This window comes from Aythya fuligula, chromosome 13 (genome assembly GCF_009819795.1).
Source record: "Aythya fuligula isolate bAytFul2 chromosome 13, bAytFul2.pri, whole genome shotgun sequence".
Lineage (NCBI taxonomy): Eukaryota > Metazoa > Chordata > Aves > Anseriformes > Anatidae > Aythya > Aythya fuligula.
This window is the reverse complement of record NC_045571.1, coordinates 2,858,672-2,880,225: the sequence shown is the minus strand read 5'-3', so window position 1 is coordinate 2,880,225 and position 21,554 is coordinate 2,858,672. Positions and strand designations below refer to the sequence as shown.

The window sequence follows — 21,554 nt, the reverse complement described above, 5'->3', positions numbered from 1 at the left end:
AGTGTTCTTAATGCCATGGAATCTACGTGGAAATGCAGTGCATATTTTCAAAGCGTTTTGAAACAAAAATGGCAAGCCGTATTTTGCTGTTCTTTTTATAAATTCATGCAGTATGTCAGTGAAATTATTCTTGATAGGCGTAACCAACATCAGATTTTTAATTATCTGTTTCAGGTTTGCTTTATACCTGTTGGAAAGTGCAACCTTCAAACAGTCAGACTTCTGTTTCTTGATATGTTTTGTTGTATGCAAAGGGACTTTGTCAATGGAAGTTCTATTGAAATGAGTAAGATGAATATCTACATGCCATTTCTAAGTCCTCCTGGCCGTTCTCTTCATGGTTAGAAAACAAACGAGATCTTTGTTCTCGTGTGAGCAGTCTACAGGTATCAAAAATATTCAGAAAGAGGTCCTTAAAACATCTAGTTTTAGTACTTTTTATGTCTAAGTGGTTAATACACGTAATTACCATTATTAAAAAGCTGGCAAACATGCTCAACAGGAAAGATAGACAACTATGTTTTTGTTATCTTTTCAGATAGAGCAGTGGGTAATTGACTTTCTTGTAGTAGTGATTTAAAAAAAATTGAAAAGTCGCCACCACCACCACCAAAACAGCCACACCCTAACACCTTCCAGCATGAAGCCCTTAAGAGAAAATGCTAAACTGAAGTTGGTTTTGCAGTAGGCAGAGCTTTTGTGTGGAAAGAAGAAACTCTGTAAGGTTACCGAATAGTCCTCAGCTGTGTGATTTGAAGTGCCTGGGTGATGTGAAGTACAATGTTAATAGAATGAAGTCAAAGCTTTGGGTCAATAAAGAGTAATAGCTTCCCAAAGGCTACTCAAAGAGATGGTCAACAGTTAAAGTACTTCTTGTTGAAGGTGATGTGATCTGTAACTTTGTTCACCTTCTCTTTCCTTCATTTAATCTGATTTCTATAACTTACCTGTTATAAACCCTACAGCTATTGCACTGATTTGTTGAGCACTCTTCCAGAATAAGTGGCTAGGCAGGGGCTGATATGTCAGGCCAACATCCTGCATAAAGTTGTATCAAAGATGGCTTTGGCTCAGAAGTGTAGTTGTTCATCCCTTTCTAAGAATAGGATTTAAAAGCGTATCATATTTATTTTCTCAGCTTGTACTTATTTTTCCTGGGTATAAATGACGTGTTGAGTGGCAGTACAAAACTAGGCCTATAATGCAATCTAAGTTCTCTTGAACCAAAAGATGAAAGTATAAATGACTGTTATCTGTGTGGTTACTTTGCAAGAGAGGGTTACCTTGTCTGTGGGCTAATTTCTGGGAGTGACCTAAGAATTTCCCTTAACAGCTGTCAGCTGAAGTCACTTCAGGAGCTATGCCTCATTCAAGTTTTCAGTCTTTTATTATTAGTAATTTCCATTGATCGTGTCTCAGGAGTGTCAGTGCAAGAAATTGCTTAAGTATAAACTAGAAGGGCAGTACTTCCATTGCACTCCAAGGCAAATGGCAAGAATTGGTCCAGGGCTGGAGGGAGTGTGACAAAACATGGGAGCAATCCTTGTGGCAGGTGCTCTCCTCAGCTAATCACTGACTGCTAATGGGGCTTTTTCAGGGCAAAATGCAGTTTTTAGAAGAGGGACTTCAAAGAGGGCAATCGGAGTTTTGCTGATGCTTTGGGGATGTCCTATAAACATGTTGGAGGGTGGCATAAAGATGGTTGCAATGACCATGGATACCCTCTTGCAGTGAAATTTGACATTCTCATCTCTTTACAAGGCTCTCAGAGGTGCTTCATGGTATCAGTAGTTCTACTGTGCCCACCTGTGAGCATACCTGGTATATAGGTGAGATAACTCCTTGTTTATGTCCTTTATCTTACTGATCAGCTAGTTGGAATTTAGCTTGGAATATGGGCCAATATTGATGTGATGTCCTGAGTAACTAGTTATTCTTGGAGAGCTTCTGGAGCAGTTGAGCTTTCACATAGAGCTCAGTTGGCTTTTATTTCGTGAGTGTGGACTTTATGTACTATTGCTACTCCTCTAAATATTTTCTTTATTTTTTTCTTCTTGATAATAAATGTGCAGATTAAATTTGGAAGTATACAAGTAAGGAAAAAAAAAAAAACCCTATGTGATAAAAACAGTTCTGGGCAGTCTGCTGTATTTGGAGTTCACTGGTTTATGACAAGCTAGTCCAGGTGATCTTGTTTCTTTCTTCTCTTACCATACCCCAGGTTTTCTGTGCATTTAATTATGGTACAAATGTTTCTTGATATCGTTTAATTTAATATGCACTGGGTGGGCTTAATTGAACCAAACTCATTGTTTTCAGTGGCCTCACGCCAAAGGTAATTTTTGTCTTGGCAGTCTATATGCAGGGAAAAAAATAGCTGTTTAATTATGGATATTTAAAAACAGAGTTACCACTCTCATCATTCCACTTTCCACGGTTCAGTTTCTGGAAATATGATCTTATCCATTAAGATCTGTTTTAAAAGTTCTTTTTTCCCCACTTCTTTGTTGTTTGACCACTATTTATAGGTATGTGACCCTTCTGAAGACTCACTTCTTACAGCTATAATGTCTACATAGCTTTGACCTTTGTAAATAAAGAAGTAATGTCTGATAAAATTGCTTATGTAAGGAAGGATTATAGAAATTCAAGAAATAATGTAAAATGCAGTTTTAATCTTGTAAACTTCTAAATTTGCTTACTAGGCAAGGCAGCTTCTTATTTGTAAGGACATGTGGGTGCAGAGGCACTTCTTTGGCAAAGATGCACGCTGCATTGAGAGCGGTCATGTTGGAAAGGTCAAATTTTAATAGCACTAGGCCTGCTAATCCTTGATTCTGTAGAAAAATAATGAGAATTATTTTTATCTGAAGCATAAAAATATACAAGGGAGACAAAATTGCTAATTGTGTAGCCTTTGCCAAGACGTGTCAAATTTTATGGAAAATTTCACGTAATGCTCAATATCCCCTTCTCTCCCATCTAAACAAAGAATGGTTTATTTGCCGAATGTCTTCTGGGTGCTAAAGATAACTGAGCATAAAGCATGGCCTTTTATTTCTTACTTGAACATTGCATCAGGTCACAGCAGTTATGAAACGAGGTAAGGTGTGTGGTTGTGTTCTGAAGAGATCTTTTTTGTGTTGTTATCCATTTAAGGTGGCGGCTGCCTTTTTGCATAGGTGTGAGAGGCAGCATATGACTTAAGAAACTTATTTCCCCTGGGGCACGCCAGCTTTAGTGCCAGCCCCAGCATTCCCTTGCCTGAAGGACTGGTGCTGTGTTGGTGTCCCTCAGGTAGGGACAATTCGTGGTGGGGTCTCTGTCCTGTCTCCAGCCTCACAGCAGGGATGCTGTCAAGGTAAGTACAGGTCTGGTACCTTACTCCATCCTAACTCTTTCTAAGGGAACTGCAGTGATGTGCTTCCAGATGTTCCGAGAACGTACAGATTACAAAAAGTTGTGGCAGTAAGAGGGCTGTGGCTTGCAAATCCAGAAGTGCCCAAGGTCTCACCTCCACCTCACTTTAGTGTTTCATAGTCACGCCCCACTTGCAGACACACAGATGCTCCTAGAAGAGAGCTGGTGACTCCCTGACTCATAGAGGGAGAAAACTCTTTCCCCCAGAACACCAGCGATGCAGCATCTGTTCAGGAAGGGCTGCTGAGCTATCACCAGCTGCTGGTATTTAATAAGACAAGTTTTCAACCCATAGGAAGCTGCTGTGCTTTTTGAAAAGGGTGTAATTGATCCAGAGGCTGCTCACTATTCATACAGATGCTCTGCATTATTTCTTCAAGTACTTTTGCTGCTGCTGAGTGCTGACTGCTATGTTAGATCCACTCAGTCTCTTGTCAGGTGGAGTTTTGGCTATGTGCAGGGAAATACGGCCTATGTTCTGGTTTTTGAGCTTCTTTGAAGATGAACTTGGAAGAGAGAGAACTCAAGGCTACAAAGCTAGTGATTCTGTGTTGGTGCTGAGGAAACAAATATATTTCAGAGATGCTAGGTGGTTTTAAGCTTTTTTCAGTGCCTTTTATGAAATTATAAATTTCTTTAGGGCGTGTACCTGAAAGTAATAAAATTAAGGTACTTTTACTGATATAAAAAAAAATAACAAAAATTGGTGTTCTTATTTTGTAGAGTGCTGTCATGGTATTTTGAGGTGACTGAACCAGCCCCATCCTGTTCCCTTAGTCTCTGCTCAGTGGGTTACCTTGGTATTGAGAGGATCAACGCGGTGAGATTGGTCTTGCTTCAGTCCACTGAGATGTCGGTAGCAGCTGCGCTCTAAGTTTGCCTTATGATTCACTTACCGCTCTGTTTTCTCCTGTTCAGCTGGAACCTACTGTACTTTGTGTTTCCAGCCCTTGCCTCAACGTGCTCTTAAGCTCCTCTGCCTTCCTAGCTCTCCTTTGTGTCTTACCCGAGGGAGCTGCCAGTATGACTCCTGGCAGTAATCTTACTGTGCTTTTCCTGATGCCTCGCTCTTTGCGGTGGTGAGGACATGTCAGTGCCTGTTACCTAGGAATCTCTGCACAGATTTGTTTCAGAAGCTTGCAGCTAGTGTTTGCTGCTTTTCCCATTAGTAATAGGAACAAACGATCCCGTCCTTGACAGAAACATTGGCAAGACTTCAGTGTGACATATACCGCAGGTAAAGTCATCTACGTATCGCATCTGGACTAATCACGAACTAGCCAGAAAAGGCAATACATCAGTTGAGGTTTCTGTAAGAACTAAATGTGGTTTTTCCCTTTCCTTCAACTCTGCATGCGTCATCTTACCGTTTCCATAGAAGGGGAAAGAGCTTGGAGGCAAGGTAGCAACAGCAACCTTAAAGTTTTTCTTTGGCTGGCAGAGAGATCAAGACCTGCCACTTTCTAGAAAGTAATCAGATTGGATGAAATGTTTGTACAGAGCGAGCTGAAAGACATCTGCATAAACACATAAGTGTTAGAAGGGGTTGGTTTTGATCTGGAAAGCAGAGGAGAGGAAAATGAGAGTGCAGTTAAACAAAGGATGGACTTAGAAATGTTCCTATGCTTCTTAAAAGTACTCCGTAAATGCTGTGTGTCAATGAAACATAACTGTCCTACTTTTCTTTCTGGCATCATTTTAAAGCTCTAAATAGTGATAAGTTTATGCTTTGCCTTTTCCAAACTTTTTAAATTACTGCATGCACTTTGCCTGTTCACATTGCACCAAGTGTTTGCTTGAATCATTAAAGGTATTATTTTCTATTAAGAAAGGTTTTGCTCTCACATATAGAAAGACCATTTCTCTGTAGACGTGAAATGATGTGTAGCTCTAAAATGGAGGTTTAAACCAAGAAGTGTTTCTTTAGAAAATGATATGATTAAAAAAAAAGGAATGATGAATCTGTTACTCTTAATACTTTACTTTTGAGTCGATGTTCAGAATTTATAGCCTGGCAAGTCAATTTTTCAGAAATGCATGTATGTATGTATCTCATTACTGTAACAAAGTTAAGTAGATTCACTGACTCAATGAGCAATTACTTGACAGTCCCAAAGAGGTACAGGACCTTAAAGTTGTAATAGCTCTCCTCATATCGGTTGACATTTTGCTGTGGAATATGCAGAAATCACTTACTCTGTAAAACATACACATTTTAAAAGCAATTTGGAATTATTGTGATTGCTATAGTGGGAACACATCAAAACAATAGGAAGGTGAATCATTATACTGCACTTTGATGATTAAACCTATTCACAGAGCAGGGTGTAACTGCACTAGAAGAACATAGCCTGCAGGAGCAGAAACATTTGGCAAAAAGCAAGCTTGTAAAATTAAGAATTTATAGGAGTCTTCAGACTTTTCCATAAAAGGAGCCCGTAGGCTTCCAGCCTCAGCCCTCCATGTGAGATTCAAGACTATCACAAAATGTGTGCGAAGGGGTTGAAAAGTTGGAGCATTATCTGTAAAATTAATGTATTTGTAAATATTTTCTAAGTAGAAGCGTGGATTTGGCTGGAAAGCCCGGTTGGCAAGTCCTGCATTGCGTTGTGTGGTGTACGGAGGGTTTTGTACAGAACATACTGACTCCTTGCTACTGCAGGGAAGGATCGAAGTGTGCTGGGTCTCCAGCTTGTGCTCATGGCTGGTGGTCTGCAGTAAACCACGAGTGCCCAAAGTAGGGCGTTTGATTTCCAGCTTCCTTCTGAAATACACAAGCTTTTACTTCGATTCACTGATTTGATTTTGCTGTCACTGGGGAAGGTGTAAGGTGTAAACTTAACAAAAAGAGAAAAGATGTTCATAGGGTGGTGAAGAGAAGAAGCTCTCAAGCCACTCCTGTTGGAGAGGTAGAGCATTGTTGCTGCCAGAGCAAATACCACCTCCTGAGCCTGCTTTTACTCTAAGTAGATACAGGAAATACTCTTTAAACTCTGCAGAGTTTTGAAGTTAAAAGAGTTGGTGACCATAAACAGTATACTTTGGATGGTCTCTTCAAGGTAGTGATTACATGGTTTGCTTTGTGGTACTCTTAACAACTGTAATCTCTGTGAATCTATAATCTTGTTAGGATTAAACTGGAATCTGACTAGATAATTAGAGTGAGCTCTGAACTGTGGTTTGACCTAATACCTCTCCGTGGAGCAATTTCCATGTTAATGTATTGGCCCTGAAGCATGGGGAGTGCTGAGAACCCTCAGCAGGGTCTCTGGGAAGTGAGGGCCTCCTGTTCCTCAAGTAAACTGCAAAAAAAACCACCTGAGGCTTTGCAGAGGCTACAAAAGCCTCTGCAAAGAGGCTGTACAAACTGGGCTCTGGGGCAGAGTTCTTAATGTCACTGTGCTCATATTCCGTTGAACGTAAGAATGCGTTTGCAGACCCTCCAGAGTGATGAGACTTGCAGGATAGGCTGAATGCTGAAATGAACATGCCTGTTAAACTATGTTGTCGGTTTTATACCTTTTCTAGAGTTCTTTTATCATGGATGTTCATTTGACCCTATTTGACGCTTTCTCTTACATAAACACAAAGTAGTTTGTTGCAGTTTTAAATACATAACCGCTGGTTATGTTACTGTACTGTCTTTCACCCCTGGTTTTGAGTGCTTTGCAGATGTCCTTCCGCAATGCCTGGCCATGCTGTTTTGTGGCAGATTACGCAGTGGTACTGCTCCTTTCCTAGCACGAAGAAAGCTTTGCCCCAGATCAAATGGCCGGTCAGTAGTGGGGATGGATTCTGGCTCCTTGTTCTCTGCTCCGGCACTGGATGTGAACAGACCTTAGAGCTGGGAAATGCAAAACAGCACTTTGCATAATGAACCCAGGTCTATTGTGGAGCTTTGCTGCTTTGAACTGTCCCAGGATAATTGGTAGCCCTTTGTATGCCCTAAGGGTCCCCTATGAATGGGAAGGCTTGGGCTTGTCTGTCTTTGGAGCTGTGGAAGGGTTGAACCTAACCAGTAAGGCACAGAAATGTAATCAGTTGTTTGTGGCTATTTAAAGATCCTCTGTCCAGCTGAATCGTTATTCTATGTGCTAGCATGATACTGAGAGGTTTCCAGCGAGCCTGGCTGGTTTTTATCTTTCAACCTCACACTGCCCAGCCAAGTTCTGCGCGTCTCAGAGGAGTGGCAAGGACTGACAACCAGCTAGCTGGTCTCAGCTCTGGGCTGGTGGGGTACAGTAGGATTGGTTAATGCTTAGATCAGAGCTTACTATGACTCTTCATTCAAGGATGCTTTATGAAACAGCAAACTGAAATGTTTGCCAAGCATTTTAGGTAGAAATAAACTAGTATTATATTTAAAAAAAAAAAAAAGTTATGTATTTTTGAATTCCCCCCCCCAAACATAAATCTGATTCATAAATCAATAGCTGTAGAGCATATTTCAGGCAACTTTTTAATTTCAAAGAAATAAGAATTTAATAATCCTCATGCTGTTTAAGTTGCTGTCCAGATCTAGAATGACTTGATACTTTTTCCTGCACAGAAGACTGTCAGCTCAGTGATTTTTGTGAGGTGATACTGGTCACAGATATTGCTGGGATAACGTATCCCTGAATTTACCAGACACTAGTTTTGCTGAGGTAGTTGGATACATGTTCTCTTCATGGTAAGTGTTCCGTGGGTAAGAATAACCAGACCAAATACAACCTGATCCATCAAGATGCACGCTAATAATTTCCATTGAAGAAATTCCTGTGAGAAAGTAATTTTCCTCCCCTTCATTCCGGTATTATGAGCTCATGCACAGGAGGGCAGAGGGGTACTGGGTTTCGGGCCTGGATTCCTTTGCCGGAGGAATGTGCAGCGAGACGCAGGTACAGGCTAGCTCCACGACATACTTGTTCAGAGGGGCCCTTCCACAGCCCTGCAGCTCGCAGATTTACAGCACTTTTTAATCTGCAAGTTTGTGTAAAGAGAAGGTGACGGCAGGGTTAATCTTCATGAAGAATGTTGCGAGTTTTCTTTACTTTGCAGATAATGGGAATTGTTTCCTTTTCTTTTCCCTTGTTACAGGTAGGCAGTAAAAGTGTACTGTAAGATGATATGAATCCAATAAAAGCTGTGGATGTGGTGAGAGAGGCTGAGACAAGAAACACTTCCATGCTCTCTAATGTAGTCTATATGCTGTTGTGTTTAGCTGAGGTCAGTGAGGATCCAGCATGCACCTTATGCAGTATCTCATTGACAGCCTCATTGAACTGATTATATTCAGGTTTGTTTTGGAATTTTAGTGTCTGGCAGGAGTGATCCTTATTTTCTTATATAGAGAGCCTCAGCTGCATCCTATGCTTGGTTATTTAGTTATTACCTTGTGGTGTATCACGGTATCACTAGTATCAAATTATATCTAGAAAACGTTGCAGAAGAGAATTAAAATGCTGCCCTCAAACAAGTTTATTGTAACACTGGCAAGGGAAAGTAATTGTAATTCTGTTGGAAGCCAGATTCTTTCTGTAAGATGAAACTGCTACAGTACATCCAAATACTTGGCAGAGTTGTGAAATTCACTATACTGCTTGGTTTATATCTGCCACAGCTTCTGTTCTCCATAAGCCTGAAATTACTGATTGCTTCCTGATGGTATAAAGAAGCTGTAGCAGGGGACTGACCTCTGCCAGCTGTTTTATGCTGGGACAGGAAGGCGTTCCGCAGGTAATGCGGGAGGCATTGGTTGGGCCATAAGGAATCAGGAAAAATGGGCTCTGTTTTCAACATTACTTGATGAATGATTTCGGATAACTTTCTTACCCACTCCCTGTCATGGGGCATGTTTATGGCTGTGTGTAAAATGATTGTACTTACTCCTGGTGCTTTGTATGTCTGTTCATCAAGGTTTGTGCTGAAAGGGGTTAGAAAAAGGGAAAATATGCGTAATCTTCCTTCATGTCATTGTAGTAGAACTGGCCTAAGGGAAGGTCTGCTTTAAACTTAGGACAGGTATCTGTTGGTAATATTGGAAGAAATTTAGTGCTTTGGGTTTTGGTTGTATGTTTGCTTATTTTTTTCCTCAGGTTTCCTAAGATGACACAAGTACTTTGCTTTCTTGATTTGTCATGAATAATCAACCAGCTTCTAATACTTATGAATGGAGAATCATGACAATCATGAACAAAATGGCTATTTCGTTTTAAAAAAAATAGAGAAAAAGTGTTTTAATTACATAAAACTAAAAGTTTTACCCAAATCTTGTCCTTTTCTGTACGTATATACCACTGAGGTCCATGAGGATTGTTAGAAATGAGGATTAGATAAAAGCCTAGCCTGTACCCAACAAATGGCATCAGTGTAAACCAACAAAACAAAGTTGGTGTTACTTCAACTTCTAAACACAAACTGTAAATAAAAACATATTTTATGTTATCTAGGGACTTATGGGGTGCCAGTTCTTTTAAAAGATTACAAGAGGGCTGGAATTAGTGCTATTAAGGTTTTATTGAATCTTAATTTATTAGCCTTAGAATGCTATGCTTTTAACAATAGTACATGCGATTTTTTTTTCCTGAAGTGTTGGCAAAAAATCATGCCCATCTCAAGAAATCCTGCAGAGTTTCCAACTCTCATTTTTATTGCAAGATTTAAGAAAAGTAATTGTTACATATATTGGAATCATGTAAAGATGATAACCATTCTTACTTAAAATCAAATCTCACCTTCTGACCCTAAATATTGGATAAAAATTGAGGAAAACTAAAGGAAAACAAAATTGAGGGAAACAAAATGGTTCTAAAAGTATCATATTTTCTTTCCTAACCTTTAAGCCAGGTGCTTGACTGCGGGGGATTGTTGTGCTGGATGTTTGACCTGAGCAGCATCGAGGCAATCAGATGGTTTCCCTGTGACTGGACTATCTCAGACCTGCCAGCTGGGGGATTTCTCGGGTCTGTGTGCAGGAGGGTTGGCACTGGTGTGCTGCTGGAGCAGGGATCTCTGACAGGCTGGAGCTTTGTTTATATAAAGCTGGACTGAAGAGCAGAAAACAAATAATCATACTTTTCTGGCCTGCAGGACCGGCTGCGTCACTTATATCATATTTGATGCACACTGGACACACTTAAGTGTTGAGAACAATGTTCAGCCTTTAAAAAGACATTGATTGATCGTGTTCTCTTTATTTTATTTTTGTGAAATGTCTGTGGAGGCACTCGAGTTTGTGGGAGGAGGCAGGCTGTCAAATGGAGCGAGAGAGGCCTGCGGTGCAGGTGCCAGAAATCCGGTTCACTGCTGCTGGTATCAGGCAGGAGGCTGTGCCCTGTCATGGGTGTGTGTGTCTGAGAGAAAGGAGGCCAATACTTACTGGCAATTCCTCATTAAACCCATTATGTTCCTTTTTGTGGTTTTATGTAGACTTTGCTGCAAACTTCTACACCTCCAACACAGCAAACGCAGGGCGTTCTCTTCAATGTGAGACAAGGAATATTGCTGTAGCTGGTTTAAATCTAAATAAGTTACACAACTTATACGTTAGTATCAGGTAATTTATCTAACTACCTAAATTAAATAACTTTCTAGACCATCTCTTATTTTCCTTTTGTGCCATTGTGCAAGCCTGTGTGCTTGAAAAGTGATCCACTTAAATAAAATGTGAGTGCTTTCAGATAGGCTTGCTGTACTATGTGAGCAAAGGTCTTAAAGCCTAAATTCATTTGGAAAAAAAAATCCTTTAAGACCCTTCTCAGGCCAGCACCTTTGGCTGAAATTTGATATCAATTAATTTAGCCTTGTTTGCTACACCCGTGGCGTGTAAGCTGCTATTGTTAGGGCACCTTTGCAAAACGTGAAATGAAATATTTTCTTTTGACTTCACAGCGCATAGATAAGTGAATGCTCATGTAACCTTTTGTTTGGTTTTCTATGGAATTTAATTTACAAACTTTGCTGGAAAATAACCTTTTGCCCTTTTTAATGTATTCTGTACCACAGGAATCTGCAGGGTGTCAGGATGTACAATGTACAACCCCTGTTCTTCAGTTCCTAGTTGTTATTTGCCTCTGAGAGGGATTTTAGGAAGTTAATGCTTGGATCATTTCATAGGTTGTACTCTTAGGTCTAGTTATATTTCTCCCACTGCAATTTATATCAATCCTGGTCTGTGGGATTAATGTGGGAGTATAGATAGCTGTGACTTTTGTTTTCTCATGGTTAAGAGAAGGAAATGTGCTTATCAGAAGTCCCAAGCATGTAATTTTATTGAGATTTTATGCTTTGAAGAGACCCTTCAGATAGTACTTACGTCCACTTTGTTAAAAATATGTGATGTTTAAAAATCACTGCAAGGAATAATTTGTTCTGAAATGCCAGTTGTAGAGCTGTGAGCCTCCTCATGTTTTTACTTACCTTTGTAATGCTGGCTCTTGTGAATTTAGGTCACCAGATATGACCCCGTTGTACCCTTGTACACGAAAAGTCCGAATTGAAATACAATCCCTACTCCAAAAATTCGCAACCCACCAGAAGCATGCAAAACCTAACAAAAAAAAAAGAAAAGGAAAAAAGAAAAGGAAATATTGCTCAGCAAGGGGCAGTCTTATCCCACCAAGTGCTGAATTGCACTGCTGCTGTTTAAGATGCTGTATATGTAGAGCTTTCCCTGATAATTCTTCTGATCACTAAGGGCAGATCCTCTGCCTCTTAGAACAGAGACGACCCAAGCTAAATGTTTTACCTGGGTATAGATGTGGAGGTTCAAGCCTGATTTTAATTTAAAATCACATATTGCAGGGGGAAGGTGCTGGTAATTCGCTAGCTGTGGAAAGTCCTGAAAGCAATTGTCACTTCTTGAGAAACTGTTCTTTTTCCTCAGTGTGACAACAAAGTAGCTGCAGGACCTGTGAGCTCAGAGCACAGCTGCGCTTTATGTTGCTGGCATGTAAATAGAGCCCGTAAATAAAGGACCTTTCTGCAACAGGATTTTATTGTTAAGCTGATTGTTGGTGTGACAGCTCAGATCATAAATCTTTTGAGTCAGTGATCAGTGATCCAAAGGGATCGTTCTGATTTCCTTTCTTGCAACAGTACAAGTATTGGTCTTCCAGAAAACATCAAATTATTTCATATAAACAGGAAAAATGTTCCTGTGTGCAGCCAAAATATACAGGAAACCTGCTTAAGCCAGAAACTACATCTTGGTGTTCACTCTGGGGACAATACACATGCCTCTTACAAATAAAGAAATTAATTAGGGTCATAATCCTTGGGTAAGATTAACATTAAAGTATCCAAAACTATTATACTTGAATCGAGTAAAAATGCATGTGGGTGTATGTTTATATACAGCTATTGCTTAGTTTTGACCTCTTGGAAATCTCAAATGGCAGTAAGAGCAGGTCAAAATAGTTTTCAGGGTACATTTGACATCATATCCAGATTAATTATCCAATATCCCTTCCTAACTTTTTAAGTCTCTGGAAGAAGGTTGAGTGGGATATTTACCCAAGCTGGTTTTGAGCTAATTTACCCATTTAACTGACATGGGACTCCAGGAGTGACCGTTTACAACCAATGTCCTTTCCATAGCTGAAGAAGAATGGAAGAGCTCAAGATGGAGCACCAAGGCCGGATAACTGACAGAGGAACATAAATGCGTTCCTCTGACATGAAGATCCTGGATGCTCTAACAAACCCTCTTGTAAGCTGGCATGTGGATGCAGCGGTATCTGAGAGATCAGCAGAAAAGGGTGCAGATTGGTATGTGGTACTGCTGTTCTGGTCTTTTTTCTTGCCGTGATACACAAGTAGCTCTAAAGGATTTCATCCCTGCGAGCTATTTCCATGGTCCCGTTACAGAGCGTGCAGCCTCTCCCCATTCCAGCACCCTGTGGAATGAAGATTCCTGATAGTATTAGGTTGAACTACCTGAAGAACTTGGGTAGCAAATAGATGAAGGCAGTGTCATGGCCTAGTGTAGGACAGTATATTAGATGCGTGCAGTGTTTTGTAGCACACCAGCAAACATTGCACAGCATCTCTGGATGGGCAGAAGGATATATGACTTATCTTGAAACAGCAAGGAATTTTAAGAAGGCCAAATATAATTGTTTGTGTTGGAATATGACCAGGACGCGGTGTCTAATAACCCCCATAAATCTAGTTTCCTAATGGTCACCAGGTGCCAGGACCTCTGGTTTTTATCTCCTCCGAAACAAAGGGTAAGTCATCAGAACCCCTGATAGCTCAGGACAGACTGAGATAAATGCTTCCTGCGAATTCCCAGCCCTGCCTGTTCTATCACTCAAGTTGCTGTGGAAGCTTCTTACGACAACACTGTTGTGCTGAGATTGGGATTTCTGAAGGGCTAGGTGCAAAAGGTTGCAGCTTTCCTGTGAGATATATACATTCCGTCATGTCAGGGCAAGGCTTGTGGTGATTATTGTCATAACAAAGACAAAATAAATCTAAACACGTTTCTCTAAAATACTTTTTAAAATACTTGATTTCTCCCTCAGGAATAACTTCATGCTCAGTCTTTAAGCCATGAGGATTTGTGCTCAGTGATGAATTTAGGAGTTTTTGAGCCAGAATTGATGAGAAATCATCTTGCTGCTAGTAATTTCACATGGGTGACTTCTCATACGTATTTTCGTCTTTTTGTGAGCCTTCTTTTGGCTTTTGTTTTACCTTTAAGAAAACCAAATAGTTGGCCATGCGCAAGAAAATTCAAGTGTTTGATGAAGCCTTCTTCAGAAGGCCTAATTCTGGAATGTTTTGTAGTCTGTGTATTTGTTGGCCTACATAGATACATAAACAATGTTCCTCCTCCAGGCTGTTATCCCACTGCGCCAATGTGTGACACCTGCACTCAGGAGCTTGGCAAACAACAGGCTGTAGAATCATTTTCCGGACCTTAGGTCAGTAAGGGTGTTTAATATTAGTAAATATATTGATTTAGCTCCACTCTTAGGTTTGATAATGATTCTATTACATTCTAACAAGAGGATAAAACTATCTTGTTCAAATTTGTCAACTGAAAACCAAGAAACGTTTCCCTTTTAATAGTCATTTTTTGGAAAGAGAACCACTGGGTATTGTTTTTGTTTTCTGTATTTCTGTAGCTATCTAGATACGTGTAAAAGGCAAAACCAACTGTGTTTAAGACAGAATTTTATGGTATTACATTTATGAAGGAATGTTGTGCTGCCTAGGACCAAGCTACCCTTGACTATAAAGAAAAACAGCGAACTCTCCTTTCTGAATGTTGTGTGACCAGAAACAAACGTTAGTCTTCTATCCCCTAAAATCTTAGACACTAGCTGGCATTTAAAAGAAGGATGAACAGTGACTGTAGGTCCCTTAGTGAGCAGCTGCTTTGTCTCTTCAGCCATTACAATGACCTGTAAATACAGGAGCTGGCCTTGTGCGTATCTTCCAGTTAAATAAGTAGAAATTTTCTCTGTGCCCACTATTTTGAACTACCCCTTAAATTCCTTGTTATGTCACATGTCTTTGTTAACAAGACTTGGAGAGTCACGCCAAAACCAAAGCCTGCTATCTCTCTCCTCTTCAGTGGTGAGTGGGACTAAATATGCAGAAAAAGCTCAGGGTATTGTTGTGGGACAGTACTGAGCCTGTGGAGAGTCATCCTACCGCTGGCTGAGCTGTAGGATATTGCATTCCAGCTCCTGTGCAATATAAAGGTAGTGAATGGTCTGCATGAGCCCAGTGAGACGAACCAGAAGTAGGAGGAACCTTCCAGATAAACCTCAGAAAGTGTTTTCTGATTCTGTGTGTATGAGTACTCTACATCTCCCATTCCTCCTTACCTTAAGCATCTACTTACTCTCTAGGAAGAATGAGTCTTTCCTGAACAGGGGCAAAATCTGATGAGAAAATCGACTGCGCATTCAAGCTTGTCCTGCATGTGTGCAAATCTTGGATGTTATCAAAACATTAGCATCAAAATATTGTTTTGGGTATTGAGCTGTTTTTAAGTTCCATGCAATCTTTTTTTCTAAAATGCAGCTGCAGGTAGCTGGGTACATCCACAGCCGCGTTTGGAACCTGAGCACTAAAAGCAGAAGGTGGTTTGAACACTTCCATTTTCAGCCGTTCTGTTAAGAAGACAGTACTGCTGCTGTCAAGATACCCGTGCAGCTTTTTTATCTCTTGTATCTGACATGGAAACGTCTGTAGGCTACATTTGTACTCCAAAGGAAGCTGCCAAGATCAAGACCTACTGTTCCCTCTTCCAAACTGCGTGTACTTTCATTTTTCTTTTCAAAATGAACGATCTCTTTTTGCGTTTCATCCTGACCATTAAAGGTGGTCTGGAGACTATGAGCTGCAGCTCTTGAAAAATACTTCTGAAGTTGAAATGATTGAAGCTGATAGTTATATATTCAGTTTGGTCTTACGAATCCAGCTCAGCGTATGAGCCATAGGTTGATGGTCAAGATGGTAAAGAATGACTAAGGAAATGTAATTCCTCAATTCAAAGTTCTGGTTTAAATCGCATGAGAAATGGGTGTTTGTTTATCCATTTTAAATTATTCATGGAAAATCTTGAGCTTTACAGATCCCTTGTGTCCAACGCATTGAATGTGGCTCTTCTTTATTTTTTTATTTTTAATATGGGAGTTTGAACTCCAAAGATTTGTGAGGCTTGGGGGTGTAAAGAATCTAAGATTGATTTTTCCTGATCATCAATTTGTATCCATATTTATCTTCATTTTATCCATATTTATCTTCAGTGAGTGTAGCTGAAATTGTCAAAATCTGAAATGTTTGCCTTGCGGAAATGTTCATAGCAGTGAGGTGATGGCACTGAAATTGCACGCTTTTGTGTATAAAGCAGCTTGAGCCCCAAACTAGGTGTTTCAAAGTGAAAAATACTCTGATCCCCTGCAAAGCTGTGAACTTCTGATGTAGGAGGCACTTCCAAAAGGTGGATTTTCTTACTACTGAATGCTCAGAATGCTTCAGGGTTTAATTTATGTGTGAGGAGTATTCAAACTGAACTTTACCTTTGTCCCACGTTAATACATTTATCTACTGCGCAGAGTAGTAACAGGTTTTGCTCATATATATGTTAGCACAAAAGTTGGATGTTCTTTGTATCCTGGCTTGTACTCTTTGTGTGTGTACCCTTCTAATAGTTTTTGTAAAGCACAAAATCAGGGATGGACAGTTCACAATATCTGAGCTGTGAGGCAGATACCTCTTTGTTTGGGGTTTTTGCTGGCCTACACTAATGCCAGCTCATACGTTTGCAATGTTACTTTGATCAGCTAAGAGAGAAAGTTGTCTCTACGTGTAGTTACTACATTTAAGGGCTAGGTATGGCTCTAGAAAGTTGCTCAGGTGAAAAAAAGAGGTTGGTCTTCAAGGTAACGAGAAATTGTTTGACTTCAACTAGGTCTAAATGACCCACTGTGTTGTGGTACACAGCTTGCAGCAGAAGTTTGCGTGTTTCTTTAAAAAGAAACACGGGCACCATTATTTTCCACTATATGCTGGACAACGTCAGTACTGTAATTTACAGAGCCCCGATAAGAAAGGATTCACCGATTTGATGTATTCTGTTCTAAGCATGTCAGTGTCAAAACAAGCCAAAAGAAACATGAGGCAGCAGTAGCAAAAGTGAGTCGAATGTGTTCTTAGCTGTGGTGCCTTTAATGTCTCTGTTTGCACCAGTTGTGAATTGGGATCCCAGCCTTCATCTAAATACAGACCTTTCTCAGAGACTGAATAAGGGGCCAGGTGAAGTGGCCTCTCCTTTCTCCTTCCTCTCTCCTCCTTCCCTGTATCTCTTGTGTTTTCAAAAATATACAAAGAACGCCCTGAATACTGGGGAGAAAATGACTTACCAGTAAGACTCTACAGCTGTCCTAGAGAAAGCAGAGTTAACCGCACCTGTGGTGAGTAGCTCTAAAAGCAATGATAGTTATGGATAGGATTGTTATTCACAGCTTGTACTCCTTGTATTTTGCTTTGTATGCTGAGCAAAGGGAAAAAAACATGTGCGAGGGAGTAGTGTAGGCTCTTCAGGAGTAGCAGGAGCAGGCAGCCTGTGTATATTACCTAGGCTAGCAGAAATTTTTGTTAAGAATTTGATTATGCTTAGAAGAGATGCTATTTTCAGTTCAAAGGAACTGTTAGAAAGTTGTAAAATCATCACATTTCCTCTGCTGGTATGCACTCATTCAATCTGTGGTCAAGGATACCTTAAGGGTCAGGAAGCCCAGACATCTGACCGTTTTCTTATGCTTCTAGCTTCCACTGCTTGATTTCTTCTGCTGTGTTCAAACTGGGCAGAAGTGGCAGAGCACCCAGTTGTTCTTGTATTCCAGCCGTTGAGCTGGATGGGGAGATTTGGGGATTTAAGAGGGTCTGGAGTGTCTTCACTGTTTAAAATGTCAGAGATTGTAAAGCTGTCCTTGTGAGCTGTCTCCTTCAAAGAACTCAAGCCTGCTGTAGAAATTCCTCACCAGAGAAACAAAAAGCGATTTGAACAGATCTCTGTGGCCAACAGAGTTTTGTTTGCTTAGCTTTAACAGAGACACCACGTATTTGCTTAAAGACAGAAAGGATATGTACAAATGAAGGCAGAACTGGCCTAATCAAGATGTGGGTGGTTGGAAAATGAATAATCTTCTTCTGTGAATGAACGTAAATTGCTGTAGCGTGGTGCCTTTAGATGATATCCTCCCAGATGTTTTCTCATCATTGTTTGCATCTGATCAGTTCCTGTTTTCTGAAAACTCATTTGCTTCTCATTGTTGACATAAAAGGAGTCTTTGAAGATGGTCTACTGCAAGATAAACAGCCCTGAGTCACAGTAAAAGTGCCAAGCTGGAGTCCAAAAAGTCAGAGTTCTGATTGTGGAAGTGCTGTGTGACCGTGAGTCATTTTCTAGCTCCCCTCTGCATCTCGCTCTGCAGCTGTCCATGGGAATTGTGAGATAGGTGACGAAAAGTTGCTGGCTAACTTGGATGAATTATATAGCTTTTCCAACATGCTTCAAGCTCTAAATATCAGCAGATGCTCTGTATGGAGAGACCTTTTGCCAGAAAACAAGTCTAGAATGTCCCTGTGCTGACACTGACCTATCGGTTGTTCTCAAGTCTTAGGTTCTGCCTGCAGGTTGGTTTTTAGGGTGGTGTTCTCTGAATTCAGAGGGACTGTTTCTGCTATCCTCAAATCAACCATTAGAAAAGGCTTTTGCAGGGGAAAGGAAGGGATTTTGCTAGGTAAATTACTTATTTAAAATACTTCTGTATAGGAAGTAGAGAGAAGTTTTTAATGCAGCCCAAAAACTTGGGTACTCTAAAGCTTATCTTCTACAACATAAAGCAATGTAGTAAAATTGTTCTGGTTTGTCTCAAACTAGTAGATGCTCTTGAGAAGGCTAGAATGGGTTCTCTGCTGAACTACTTCTACCTTCTGGCATTAGTGGTGGTATGGCATGGTTGTCGTGATGTGAAGTCAGAATTAGGACCCGTGTTTCGTTCACCCTGCTATTTTCTTTGAAATCAGTCACCTGTGCTGGCCTTTGCTACTTCATTGTTCCTCTGCTTAGTGAAACTAATTATTTACTAGCCTTCAAAAGACAAGGAACTGGAATCTTTAGCTGATAATGACATCTGAGACGTGGCTGTCACTTGTACGGGGTGCCTTCATCCCAGCTGCAGCTGGATTGCATCAGGTCCTCTTGAAATTGTAAGCGTGGAAACAAAGGTCCCCATCCTCTATGTTGATCGTGAGGACTTCACTTGTGTTGTTATGTGCATAAATAGTAAAACTTCACGCTAGTTTTAAAGTTCCATTTGAGCCTGGCAGTTGAGCCAGTTTTCAGTGCATCTCACTGTGCTTCATCAGTTTGTCTCTGCAGGTGTTAAGACAGGCAGTGCTGAGTGCCTCACTGAAGTCATGATAAATGCCAGCCACTCCTCCCCTCATTGCCCAAGCCTGTCATATCTTCCTAGAAGGCTATCAGGAAGGTTAAGCACAATTTCCCCTTCATAAATCTGTGCAGACTTTAAAATAAAAATTGTTTCCTTGATTGTGCTTCTTGTCCTTTATACGTGGGGGAATGGTTTCCAGAAGGATTTGCTCCACTGGCCTCCCAAAGACTGAGGTGAGGCTGACCAGGGTGTAGTTCCCTTCTTCTTGCTGGTCTTTAAGACAGGAGCAACATCTGCTTTCCTCTTGGGAACCTCTCCTGATCGCCCAAAGAGAGGATCCTTGGGAACCTTTCCTGATTGCCATTCAGAGATGATCGAGAGTGGCCTTGCAGTAACATCAGTGCTCCCAGGTGCGTTTGTCACATCCCATGGACTTCTGCATCTTCTGCATCCCATCTGTAGCTTGTTTAAAGGTTCCCTGTCTTGATCTTCCTCCACCAAGGGCAGGTCTCACAGACTAAAACGAGCAGGGTAAGATTTAGAGTCTGGCTGTGAAATGAACAAACATTGCTGTTCTTTTGAGTTAGTTTATAAAAGGACCTAACGTGACCTTTAAAACATCTGCTTGTAAAGACAGGGTGTCAGGCAGAACTATAGGCCAGAGCATTTTGTTCTTAAAATGACATTTTTGGAACTGTCATTACAAGGACTGGCTAGTCTTTGCTTTGAGAGAGTCCTCTACAAAACTGCACCGACGTGTTAAATTCCTCTCCCATAGTGCTCCTTCCCGGGGCTGCCTTACTCCGGCCATGTGCTCAGACAGAAGGATTATTTGCTTATGGGTCTGACAATAACAGGAAAGCTACTCAAATGGTGAAAGTTTACTAATGCTGTACAACAGTGTTTAGTCTTAACTTAACATCCAACAGCTGAGGCAAGGAAGTTTATCAATCTGAATGTAATTATTTACTGGTTTATGATGGTGATTTTGATGATCTGGTGGCTAGTAGTTGCTGGGAAAAGTACTCCTACACCATATGTAGTCTTTATATTAAAAATTTTGTGTAGGAAAGAGCGCGGTGTATGTAGCCTAGTGGTTCCAGTCTTGGGGAAGCATCAGTAGCTCCCCCACACCACAGTTTAGTCTGTGAGACCACTAGATTGGGATAGGTATATGCGGTGGCTGCTGCCCTGCAGGACGTGCTGCTGAGCTCATCCTAGTATGCTGCAAGGTCAGCAGCAGCCTTGGAGGGTTTGTCCAGTTGTCTTGTGTGTCAGATCCACCTACTCCACCCTCCTCTATATAGTTGTTGGTATGGTTTGAAATGAGACGTGTCATTTTTCACAGTAGGGCAAGAAAGTAACTGTGATCAGAGTTAAATATACCTCATCTCGAGAGCTGGGTAGCTGTGGGCATTTCCAGTGCTTGGGCAGGAGGTGTCTGGGAAATCCCAGGTGCCAGGGAGCAACAGCGTAAGTACAAGAGCAAGCAAGCAAGATGGAAGATGATAGAAGCCTGTTCTTTCTTATAGTGGAGTGATCTAGTTTTAAAATCCATATGTCCTCTCTTGGTGCTGCTAAATGTGAAGATACCTGCCAAAAGGCATTTAAATACTGGCCATGGCATTTCCCTATACATAGCTTTAAACTGTGAGCTGCATGGGAACTTTTTATTTATTTTTTTTTATGTATGTATATATACCTGTGTGTGTGTATATATCTATATAAATAAAATTTCTGGTGCCTGCACCAGGTGCTTTGTCTAAACATGGACTTCTGGTTGGGCACAACTGTATAATCTGCATGCGCAGGATGCAGCCTATACTTAGTCACTGAATAAAATGGCATTTGGACGTGCCTGAGGAGGACGTTTTGATAACAAGCCTAATCTTGCCTTTTTTGGAGTCAACCAGAAGTTTCCATTGGCTTCAGTGAGTGCAGGATTCTCAAGTACTTGCAAGTCTTCAGTGAGGTCAGGTGCTTTGCCCCTTGTGCTAGTGCACCCAGCGAAGAAAAGGACTAATCCTACAAAGAGCTGTGCCCATCAATGTGGGGGAACTAAATATAATCGAATACTTGATTTCAAACCTTATATTCTGTCTTCTCTGAAGTGCAGTCTTGTGTTGCAGTTAATCCACTCCAAGTCTGGGCTGCCCTCCTGCCCGATGATGGTTCAGGGTGATGGTTCCTACCTCGTGTTGGATCAGGCGAAGACAAGGTGAGGTGGTCTTG

At 40.9% G+C, this 21,554-nt stretch overlaps 1 protein-coding gene across 2 annotated transcripts in view; it reads left to right on the top strand.

The window, feature by feature from the left end:
* Positions 1–21,554, top strand: part of COL4A6 (collagen type IV alpha 6 chain) — a 135,926-nt gene that overhangs the window by 1,498 nt on the left and 112,874 nt on the right. The gene's annotated exons all lie outside the window — the stretch shown is intronic.